The following is a 13100-nucleotide window of genomic DNA, read 5'->3' on the forward strand; positions in this document are numbered from 1 at the left end:
GTGTGTGTGTGTGTGTGTGTGTGTGTGTGTGTGTGTGTGTGTGTGTGTGTGTGTGTGTGTGTAGGAACCGTATATAGATCCATTATAACATCATATACACACTCTTGAGCTCGAATTACCAAGTACCGTCCATAAACTTCATGAATATAACAGGCTTGGTAGAGAAACGGCCTTTGACTCGTTTTCGCACTGCGTGTTTAACACTAAACCCGGCTATCCGATATCTACATCACGCGTAAATCATCGCTTTGTCCTAAATTTATCCGCTATTTTACTGTAATGAGAATAATTGCAGCTGCCAATCAACTCAAATGGTCACAAAACGAAGAACTGCAAGAGTTACTAGATTCAAGACTATAAAAAGGATGAGAAAAAGAATAACGAATTATCCTTTCACTCGTAAATCGTATATTCTATTCTTAATATGTCCTTTAACTTATTTATTTTGGATGGAGTAAAGAGAAAAGTAAAAAGATTAATCAGACTAAATGAAACGAGATGAACGAAATGGTTTGCGGTGTTGAGAAATAAACAATTTGGTACAAATATTTATATTTTTTATCTACTTTCAAACACTAAATATTTGATATTTCTTTCACACATCAAAAATATGTAATTTGTTTGAAATTGTCTAGTTAATCAATATCAAAATACATTATCGAATAATGTTAGATAATGGTAGAACAATGTAATAGCTATACGTATTAATTGTAAAGCTATACGTTAATTATAAATAAAACTTTAAACATTTCAATAAAAAAAAAATTATAATATATACGGAAAACTGCATATATTAATATCATAATCTTTCAGAATGTCTTGTATAATCAGTTCACGAGTTCGTTTCTCGATTTATACAGTGATGGTGGGTCTCGCATCCATTTGCATCGCACGCACAGCTGGTGCAGTGTAACTCGTGAGACACACCTTTCTCGTTATATTCTTTGTTTCGACCTGCGAGAGATGCAATTCCCGTGCCTGTCGTGCAGGGACACGATACAATAATGCCTGAGGAAGACGCATTGCAAGCACGATATATATACAGATTAAATTATGCCTGCATCTCAAAGATATATTAGGTACATAAAGCGTTTTATAAATCTCCATTTTGCTTGTATGCACATAATAAATACACGATGAGTCGTAAAATTTGCGTCGAATCCTCGCGTGAAGTGTGTATTAAACGACGATTTTTCATAATTAAAAAGTTACTTTTTTTGTGATTATCAATAGCCAATTGAATTAATTGATAAATTCTAAAAGGATTTTGTCTTAATCAATTGTATACAGAAATAAATTCGATAAATCATATCACACGCTTATCAAGAAAAGATTTTATATTATATATTTTATAGTTTATTTTTTAATTTTATGATTAGTGTATCAAATTGGTACATCACAATTTGATATGTTTTATGTATAACACAAAATGTTTACTCAATAAAAGTCTTTTATCAAAAGAAAAATTATATTTTTGTTTTGCATGACAAAATGCAGGCCTTTCGCAGATACGTTTTAGGATATCCTTCCTATTTCGAATTCTCCCTTCCATATATTGAAACCGAATCCGTAGTACTGTACGTAAGAAGAAACTCTAGAGCTAGAATGTTCCTATTGTAAGATCCAGAAAAATAATATAAAATTTAACAAAACTTTTCGAACAAGAGAAAGATAAAAACAAAGAATCTATGATTATGATGATAAAATTGGTTTAGCATTTTCATAAAACATAAAATTAAAAAATATGTAAACCTCTTGGAGAATATAGTACGTAAACAATTTAATAAACAATTTTCTTTCCCTCTACTTACCTTTTGCATAATATCAGTCTAGCAAGCGACAAATTAAATTAAAATGTCATATAGCATTAAAAATTCTTTTTTTACTTTTATAAAATCATTTTGAATCGCGCCGTTCCCTCGCCGTAAATATATATCTACGATTCTGAGGGTCGATATATAAAAAATGAGCCCCCAATAGGGACGCGCGCCGGCAACGTCGAATCCAGAAAGAGGGAAGTATTTCAATCCGGTGGGAGATGGTCGGCGGCGAGTCGCGAATATTTACGATAGCAATATCGGAAATTAATGCCGTGATCGCGCGACGCCGGGCGCGTGTTGCGACTGCCATCACCACCGCGCCATGCCGCCACGACGCCGACGTCTTACCCCCGAGAGACGTATTATTAATATCAGTGCGAGACGGAGCATTTCTTGACCGCAAACGGTGCTTTTACGATGCCTTTGTTTCTTGTTTGTTTATCGATCTAATCCTTATCAACACATTTCATTAAAATTTTTAATTACTTGTGACACGTGCACTGATTTTCAGGAGCCTTCAAACGCTAAAAGATGACTTTCTTATTTTGTTTGTAATCATATTACTCTCGTATAGATCATTAAACGAATATTATAATTAAAGCGTATCATTGACAAAACAAAGAGTTAATACGAAAGTAGAAATAATTTAATACTTTGTTATTCTTAATAAAATATAAATATTTTATTAAGAAATACTTGTATTATATATACTTATAAAATAATACAATATCTTTTCTAAATGTATTGTTTCTAATTTTTGAAAATCATTTTTATAATTTCTGTTTTTTTTTTTTCTTTCTGATTGAAGATGATTTCTTAAATCACAATTTTTTCCTCATGCTTTATTTATATTTTCTCTAATCATTATCGTTCGTCTCACTGCAAGTATACTCTATTTTGTAGTCATGTTACGTTATTTATGACGGCATCTCAGATTACATTAATTTCTATCGTGCAGCGCCACATGTTTGAGTTTCGCAAGAACCATTATTATCGCGACGTTTGATTAATCACGTTCGATAATCGCTCGATAAGAGTCTTTATTTAAACCAATACTATGTAATGAATTTTTACACACCATATCAATAATTTGTTCTGCGTTACATGTTTCATTAGTGATTAGCGTAATTAACAATACGATTTTTTTCGCTATTATTCCTTCGATTTCTAATTATCTAATCAATGTGTTTTATTAGCGCCTGTCAATTACCAGTAATACGCATTTGCAACATTCTCGATGTAATTTAATGATGTAATTACAATTACAAGTAACAAACGACACAAGGTCGTCACTATTCATTCATCAGTTTGATATTGTCATGCTTGTCATTTGATTAATTAATATCTATTTTCTGTAGATAACGAATTAATGTTTGCAAAAAATAATAAAATGCAACAATTATATAAAAATTCTATCTTTCGTTTATTATTGGCATCCGCAACAACTCTTTCCTGCAAATAATAAATTAATATTTTTAAAAATCTTAATACTTCCTTTTAATTAAACTAATGTTAAATTAATAAAAATTATATTACAAATACATTGAATAAATTATTCTATTTACATTTGCTGTTTTTTTTTAGCTGAAAAAATAGATGTTCGCAAAAGTTTATAGAAAGAGCTAAGATAATCGAATAGTCGCTTAGACGAACGATGTAAACGCGCCATATGCGCAATTCAATTGCAAAATGTGTAAGGAAGGGAGTCACTATCTCTCTTCGACGCTCGCGGGCAACAAGAGCGCGTGATTAGGCTGGTCGACCAGCAACGACAAGATACATATCAGCAGGGACGACATTCCTTTTAATTGCTGACTACCAGGATCGAACCAGCCGGTACGATTTTTCGAACGGTCGCCAATTAGAGATCCCGTCGCTCGATATAGAGAGAACGTTCTTTCTCTTACTCGCCACCACGAGATTTCGAAATTTTACGAAGACTAGAGAGAATTTTCGCTGAAAAACTAAATATCGTAATATTGGGCGCACATCATTTTTTTGAACTTAATGTAACATTATATTAATAATATTATATATTTCACAGTAATGTTATTGTGAAAATAGAAGGCATAATAACACTGTCCAAAGCTATTCAACACGTGTAAATAGTTGTTTCCAATATATTTTTGACTGTTGAACACGAGTCCGTTGGTCAGTTTTGGCAATTACATCATTTTTTGCCTCTTAGATATCATTTTTTTCAAAATTGTGACGTATAGTAACCTAATCAAATTTCACCAATAGATTCGTGTTAGCAGACAAAAATATTATACATCGCAAATAACTATGAAGCATTTCATTTTATGTATTTATTGTTTTATTCTGTAAAATATTATTATTTCTCTTTGTTAGATATAAATTTCATTATTATCTGCACAATTTACCATTAAGTATTAAATTTTATTAAAAAATTTTTTTGAGCTAACTTTCAATAAAAAGCAAATAGGAAATGGTTGACTGAAAAATATTTCAAAAATATTACTGTCGACAGATTTATAGAAATAAATATAGTTTTTTAAATTAAAACGCGATTGAAATGAAAAAAAATATCACAGACGAATTAACTGTATTTTATGTATTTTGCTGTATTTGATTGTCTTCGCTTTTCGACAAATTATTTATGTTGCATGCACAAATATAAATTGTTATAAATTGGTGTCGCGCACGAGTGTAAGTCGCATTAGCAAAGACCAAAGAGAAATGGAGGCGAGAACTGGGCGTAGATAGCGCCAAATAATTCATTACAGGTATTAGAAGTAATTACCGAGTCTTATTCGAGGAGAAAGAAAGCCGCAAGAAAGAGAAGATTTCATACAACGGCGCGAAGCGGAGCCTCGTTACAGCGAAGTACGGGATAAATTTAGAGGATCTCAAGAGAAGAAGGACTTAACTGCCGCTTCCAGGAAGAAGCATGACGACGAGTAGAACCGTTCTTTCCCGCAAGGCGATATTATTACCGCGGTTCTTTCATGATCACCGTTTATCGTTGATACACAGGCAAGGACGCTGTGAATATCGTTACGTTCCTTAAAATATATTTAAATTTCCAAAAGATTTTGAAGACGTTGTATACTGAAGATTGTGAAAAATGTCTGAATGTATGTCATACGAAATAATGAAAAAAATAAAAGTTTATTTTCTCTTAAATGTGATAAAGTGAAATAAGTGCATTGTTATTATTGTTATTGTAAAATAGTGGATTACTTGTCAAAGTGTTATGCTCATTAATTTTGAATGAAATCTTGTGTTACTTTATTTTAATGTTGTTTCATTAGTGAAATTTTTAGTGAAAAAAAGACATGAAAGGATCGCTATAAAATATTCGCAGTATTGTTTATTGAATAACGAAGAAAATAATTAAACGTCGATAGTAATTATTAGGATTGTTACTAATAATTTTAGAATTAATAACATATAAAATTATTTGAAAAATATTATATTTGAAAAATATTATTAATTAAAATTTCTGTTTATGATAATTTTTGAACACATTTTAGGTATATCTTTTTACGGAAAAATTAAAATATATTTTTTGGTTCTATATTCTTTACTAATCTAAAGGTAGAATTTGATCTCTCGGTGGACTTCTTGCATCTGAAACAATCACGATGCATAACGGTTCCGCCGACCTCCGGCCTGCTTGCCGCGATGTATCATCGCTGATGCATCGCAAACAATGCACCATTCTAATTAATCAAAGCGAACTTGGCAAGAGCATCTCCTGGGGAACCATGAGCAAAATATAGTCCATCGATTCTCATCAGGGCACGGCCGGATCTTCGCTTCGGAACCAATCGAATGTTACTCTTTGTTTGCCGCGGATATAAAGATTATACATATTTAATTATTGAATTTTATACAATAAATATGTTTTATATGCAATAAAAACGATATTAAAAATAATAATAAACAATAATATTAACCCTCATAAAAAATGTAGAATAAAATTTAGTTGTTCAGTTTTGGAAAGAATAGCTAAAGAAAATTCTTTAATCCATATATCGATGAAATAATACGAATAAATTATGCAAAAATCATCTAACAATATTTTAACAGTTTGGTTAGATAGACTTTCGAAATTTAATTATTTCAATTATTTATAGATGTTCCTTGTATTTTTTTTTGGTCTTAGAATTTTCTTAATTTTTTTTTCCTGATATTTCACACATTCTTAGAACATTTTTTAATATCTTTAATGTAATATATTATATATAATATATTAATTTATATTCTTTTACAATCATTTATAAATGGCTTGAGTGTCGGTTTCTCTAAAACGAGTTGTCCAAATGATTCAATCATTACGCACGAGCGCAACGTTGTCAACTCGAATAATCCCTGCTTACGCATCACGGTGAATCCTCGTTTTTCCTACTTGATGCGCACGATTGGTGACACACGAGACGACACAAGCTCGTTCTCGTTTCTCTAAAGTCAGTCGCGCAGAATTTAACCCGCGAATCGTGCGATCACGAAACGTGCTTGCCCAAGGATCTATTTCTGCGGCCATTCACATCGAAAACATTGACTCACTCTCGTCGACTCCGCGGATGTCTTTGAACTCGTTCGCTAAATAAAGAAAGGACGAAGAGAAAGTAAAAGGAAAAGATACGTTCGGGAAATTGTTTGCCTAAAAACTGAAAGTTTACAAAAATTAAATAAAATGATAGAAATAAAAAGTGAAGTTTGCAACTAAATTTGAACTAAATTCTGATTTGTACAACCTACTTACGTATGAAATGAATAAATCGTTTATATATAGATTTTGATGCAAATTTTTTAAAGCTTTTGTGTCGATTATTCGACACGATTATTCGTTGCGTTTAAAATCGAAACGACATTTTAATGGTAGATCCAAACGACATTTTAATAGTCCATTCATAAAAATGATTATCGATGATTTTTTTTAAACAATAAAAACGATTTTCAACATCTTTATTAATTATATTATCGATCATAAAAAAAATTTGCATCTTTACAGCTTATGATTCAGTCGAGTGTTCGAAATCAAGGATACTTGGAAAAATATCCGAAGGGTTCAGTCTCCTCCCTCTGCATGTTGGTGACAGGAAATGAATTTTTTAAGCCGGTTTAATTAAAGGATCCTATTACCCTCCACATTTCATCGCTATTAAAATTCCGTCCGAAATTTCATGTTCTTCCGCGTATTTTCTCGCGAGTGATCGTCGATTATTCCACAAGACAGATCGCACTTCCAAGAACAATATTGATAATAAACTGTTTATTTTTTATATTAAAAGTTTGATACTCATAAATATATATATATATATAACATCTAATACAATTTTTATACATACACAATGTATATTATATGTATACTTTGTAATATAATTAAAAAAATGTATTATCAGTTTGTTATAAGAAAGTGTAAGACTACTGTTCATTTTCCATTTCTGTTAGAAGTGCGTAAGAACATTATTGTGAAGACATGCTGTTTTGACTTTCGATAATTCTTATTATTCGTGACGGGTGGTTGCAAATTCCTATATATGCAATTTCCTATATATAGTGAGAGAGCATAATTACACGATAGCTGAAAAGAGAGAAAGAAGAGCACCGTGAGTCGGTCGGTCGCCACCGATCTATATCGAGAACGGAAAAATGCAAAACCAGATCCGCCCGGTCGGTCGCAACCGATCGCCACGGGAACTCGGAGAGACCGGTTAGGACCCGCGTCGCAGGTCGCGAGCCTCAATACCTCCAACCTACGACACGCGATTCGAATCAGCGGCCATTGTCATTTGGCAACTTGCAACTTTAAGAAGAAGAAAAATATAGAGAAATAGAATTCGAGCGCCATAAAAATAATAATATATTATATTTAATTCATTTATCCGATCTTTTTGTATCAATAAATAAGAACGCTATAAAACTTGACTAGAATTTTTATTAATCGAATAATCTTTTTATTTAATTTCACAATTTTTTATTCAAATAAGATATACAAATTAAATAGTTGAACATCTAAGTAATTTACAGCATCATTTTATTCTTGTATCATTTTATTTTTTTTATTAATTAGTTCAAAATATTTACTTGAGTAAAATTTCAGCAATTTTGTTAATTTCCTTAATTAATTTCATGCAATCTATATAAGAAGATAGATGTATAAAAAAAACTTTACTGCCTACTTTTCCTCGAAGAACTTACACATAGCGGCAATGTCTACACGTAGCGCGCGATTCAGGAAATCCTAAATATACCGAATAACCGGTTTCGTCGTTGCTCGTTCAAACGAATGAAAAAATAAAGAAAAAAAAAGTACAATGAGGTATAAGGATAAGAATACGTCGGAAGCAGCAAATAAATATAAGAATTCCACCTACAACAAGTGATATATCAATTCACACAGTGCCAATATTAGAAACAGACAAATGTTCATTAGTTACATTTTATTTTTTAATACTTCTCGTCTTACTTCTATTTTACGGTCTTATGTTTCATTTCAAACTAATTCGGCGAAAAGAATGCTGGAATACCTGTGTGCTTCCGGTGAATTTGGCAAACTTCGTGCCTTCCTGTTACTGCCCCCGCTGCTTCCGCTATTTCCCATGATGCTGATTATTCTCTTTTTTCTCTTCGAATATTTTTCAGATGACTCTTCTTAAACTGACGAGAGTAACTGCCTCAAGTGTCACTTTATGTTATATCATTGTTAATCTATATTGTCTTTTATTAAAATAACTCAGTACTGTTTTATTGTTAGAAATAAAATAATTTATATAATTAATTATTGATTTAATTTCTTACAAATGTATTAAATCAAAATATTACAACTAATATATATCAAACTTTACTTCGTCTCACTTCATTTCACAGCTATTTATTCAACTTTACAATTTTCTTTGTTGTTTTATTAAGGAGTGGCTTTACTAAAAAGTATAAAAAAGTTTGTAATAACAATAATTTATTAGTTCATCCTGTTTATTATATCTTCGAGGTTGCGAGTTAACGATCGAGTCGTATCGAGAGATGGTCCCTTCCTCTCGAGATTGTTATTATCCTCACTATAATAAGGGTTCGTAAAACGTGGGAACGAGACACCGGTGATAAAAGAGATCTACTTTGGATTGAGCTTCTTGATATCGTCTCGCTGATCCTCGTCGTCGATCGAATGACAAAATTTATTGTTTAGAGATCCAACGTCGTTTTCTATTCGTCAGATCCGAGATCCTATTTTATCTCGTACGTTTATTTGTCTTGTTTATTATACTGGACTTATTCACGCTCCGACATAAAATCTTTGTTTTTTTCTCGATCTTTTGAACAAAAGCAACATTGAACTGGATGAGAAAAGTTTGTGTGGGAAAGAGATTCAATATCGACTGCTTACATAAAGAAATTCTTGATCTTACTTGATATGATTGATAATTTTAAATATTTTAGGATTAATTAAATTATATATTTTTATATTAAACGTATTTATAATCTTCTTATCTTCTGTTATCGACGTTATTTTTACGTATTATTCAAAGTACTGATATATATGTACATACAGATATCCAAATGATACCTCTTAGCATTCTCTTTCCACACTAATTACACCTAATTGTGTTAATATGATATCACTTTTATTTTTTTCACTGATGTTATTCTTCTAATAATATAATAGTAATAATACTTATATTTCCTTTTATAATTTTCACACTATTTTTTACACTTTTGATTCCTTTTTCTCGAATAAAGATCTGTCTGAAAGACAAGAGTTTCGTTAGAAACTTCAAATTCAATATGTATGTCGATTTCCGTACGTAAATCGTCCTGAGAAATCGAAAGCGATCGAAGTGCCTCCTTTCTTACGAGACGCTGAATAATTCACCCTCAAAATTCATACATATTTCATCAATTCTGCCTGATCCTCAATTCTTCGAATTCTCGCTATTGTGTCGCGTTATCTCTTCAGCGATTGATCGATCTACGAGTTCTTGTTCCCAAAATTTTTTAAGTCTTATAGACAAATTATCCTCAGATTTTAATCTTCCCCATAGTGACGCGCAGTTGCAACAAGTTGCAGTCTGTGGATTACAACTGCGAAAAATAACGAAGATTTCTTCAAGTACTCCGCAATTCGATGTTAGCGTGCCAACAGACACTTTCGTCGTGAATTGATCCGGCTTGCTGCTCGATCGACCGACTTATCGTCGATCGTGAGATGAGATCAGGTTAGATCTACGATCGACATCCTTACGGGATCGATGCAAAAAGACGAAAATACGGAGAAGCTCTCGACACCTCGAGTGCGGCAGAACAAAAAGTAATAAGTGAACGAGCAAAAGTTAGCAGATTTTTATCGTAGAATTAAGTCTACATTAATTTCTTTTTCCATTAATATTTATTTTAATTTATTATCACATTACGTACATACGAGTATGTCCTCTTGTTACACAATTTATAATATAATTACAATTATCTTTTAATTTTAATTATATGTTTCAGTTCAGTCAGTTTACTTATGTTACGATAAATTTGAATGTAAAAATTTCATTTATCTTATTTTAAATCATCGTCATAGGAATATTTTATTGATTCCACAAATTTAATTTTCTTGGATTAACTCTTGATTAAATAGAAACGATTAAGTTGAAATCGAGACTTCCCTGCAGATCGATCTTCCCGCGTCAAACACGATCCAAACCGATCGTATCACGAGAACGTTCTCCTGTCACGTTTAAACATAATCCATAAACGTATCGTCAACTTCCATCCTCTCTTTCTGTAATATCACTTACACTTACGCGATCACTATCGATTCTTCGCGGAGCCTAAATAACGACACTTTATCGCATTCCGCGCATGATCGAATAGACCCATCGATCTTACTACATTTAAAAAAAATTCGCAAAACTTATTCGAGACGATAAGACGACGGGGAAGAAGAGACGAGAGGAAGCCCAAGAAACCGTTCGACTCTTGAGAGCGTCATCGACTTGACCGACGACGCCTCATGGCGACCACGGACGACCACCACACTCCGCCGCGATGGTCATGGTGGTGTGGCCATGGTGTGTAGGCATCGTTGATGGCCCGTTTCGAACTGAACCGCCGCGAAAGGCCCGGCGAGAGAAGAGAGAGCCATTCCCGTTCCCATAGCACGTGGTGCTTTCTCTCTCTCTCTCTCTCTCTCTCTCTCTCTCTCTCTCTCGCTCTCTCTCTCTCTCTCTCGCTCTCTCTCTCTCTCTCTCGCTCTCTCTCTCTCTCTCTCCCCCTTTCCTCGCCGTTTCCCCCCTTCGCTTTGGTATCTCGCGACCCTTCACCCTTGCTCCCCCTCTTCCGCCATCGGCATCCCTCTCGCTCTCCAGTTCACCTTCCAGCTCTCTTCGGGGCTCACACCGGCTTCCCCATGCAGATGCATTCCTCTCCCCTTCTCTCGCTCTTTCTCTCTCATCGTTCTACCCCGCTTTATCTTATTATGTGTTTCTCTTGCACCTTTCTGATGTCTAGCTGGACGTCTAGGCTCTCTCTCTCTCTCTCTCTCTCTCTCTCTCTCTCTCTCTCTGTCTCGCTCTCGCTCTCACTCTCGAACTCTCTATGGTACTCCAATGTTGCTGTGCTTCTTTGTCTGAATACATACAGCCTTCTCGCACCCTCCTATATCCCACCTCATCACCCTGTCTCACTCTTTTATTCTGTCTCTTTCTCTCTTCTTCGGATACACCCTCGCAGAATCGATCCTTGTTCTCTGTTAGCCTCTCTCTTTATTTCCCTTACAATCCCATTCCATCTCCAAACGTTTCTCTCTCAGTCTCTCCTTCGCTCGTTTTAGCTCTCGCAGCCTCTCTGGAGCCCGCTCCCTTCGGCCCTCCCTCTCTTTCGAGATACGCAACCAGCCAATGGCGGGTTCAGTCTTCCCTGAGAACCAACCAATGTTGGTGGCACGCTCGACGGATTTTTAAACCATTTTTATGCTAATGCCCCGCGCCCGATGTGCACGTGCACACATGAGCGTGTGCCATGGATGGATTATTGTGTATATACTCTAACGAGATATGCGTACGCGTGTGGGAAAACTTTTTTGTCAGCCTAGGTTAATACTCATCCGTCTTTACTTTTGTTTGTTACATTTTTAACGAACGCGCTCGAGAGTTCTTAGATTTAAAAATTCAATTTTCATATACTATACGGTTCTCGAAAATCTATTAAATTGTACAAAAAATTCTCTTTCAAGAAAAAAAAAATTAAATTATCAGTTCTGATTCACTAAAAAGCCGTTCATAATCTTATAATGATAAATAATTATGAATTAGAGGAGAAAATATTCTCTCTTCGACGTATTAAGCGTCAAGGAGGTGAATCGACAAGGAGGCTTTGTCCTTCATTCAATTTCGAGGAAAATCTGTTCGGTCTAATAGATTATGATGAATTTTCTATATAGATATATTTAATAGGTATATATTAAATTTAATAAACTAAATTATTTATTGCAATTGTATTAAAAAAAACTTTCAAATATGCAACGAAAATATTTTCTAAATCTTTTTCTAATAAAAATCATATCAAATTCGCTGAAATGTTTTCTTAACGAATTCAGAATATATATTTTGAAGCTTCAAATATATGTTTCGCAGTCTTGAGAGTGGTCCATAACGCGCCCACGCGAGGGACTAGGTATACACTATACACTCGAAGCATAATGGAGCATTGTTAATATGTTAATGCACAGCCTGGCCGAGAGCCCCGGCATCGCGTTTCTCCCGCCTGAAGAATCGTTACGCGCTCCATTAGATTCAGGCTCGAATGCCCCTTTTGCTCGAAAGAGATTTCTTTCGGTATTACTATTATCTAGACTCTCGCAAGCCAAGGATTTTCTAGTCCAGGCGCAAACATCCCTTAATTCGAGTTTTATATGATTCAAAAAAAAGTCTAGGATGTAATTTAAATCTTTTCTTTTGTATATTATATGCAACTTTTCTGAAATATGAGACACAAGTTAGATATCCAATCATATGAAAAATTTACAATAATTTTATTGGATGGAACCAAATTATCCTCAAAACTGTTTAAAAAAATTAATTGTTAATTTATAATACTTTAATTGATTAATTCATCAAAAAATTTCCATTTGTAATTAGATTATCTGTTGCTATTAAAAATTTTAAATAATTTTTATTAAAATTAGAGCTAATTATTTGAATTTTTTATTTATTCTAAATAAGATAAAAAGAAAAATTGTAAATAAAAATGTCTAAATTTATCTGAAAAAGAGTGTTCTGATTCGATATTATTATTAATATTTTAATTAATAATATAATAAAATATTAT

General features: G+C 33.3%; 1 protein-coding gene across 1 annotated transcript in view; it reads right to left on the bottom strand.

Annotated features, from left to right (window-relative positions):
- The window catches only part of LOC108745704 (protein sickie), a 113342-nt gene that overhangs the window by 74972 nt on the left and 25270 nt on the right, over positions 1-13100 (bottom strand). The gene's annotated exons all lie outside the window — the stretch shown is intronic.

The sequence above is a fragment of the Trachymyrmex septentrionalis genome, unplaced genomic scaffold, assembly GCF_001594115.1.
Source record: "Trachymyrmex septentrionalis isolate Tsep2-gDNA-1 unplaced genomic scaffold, Tsep1.0 scaffold148, whole genome shotgun sequence".
NCBI lineage: Eukaryota > Metazoa > Arthropoda > Insecta > Hymenoptera > Formicidae > Trachymyrmex > Trachymyrmex septentrionalis.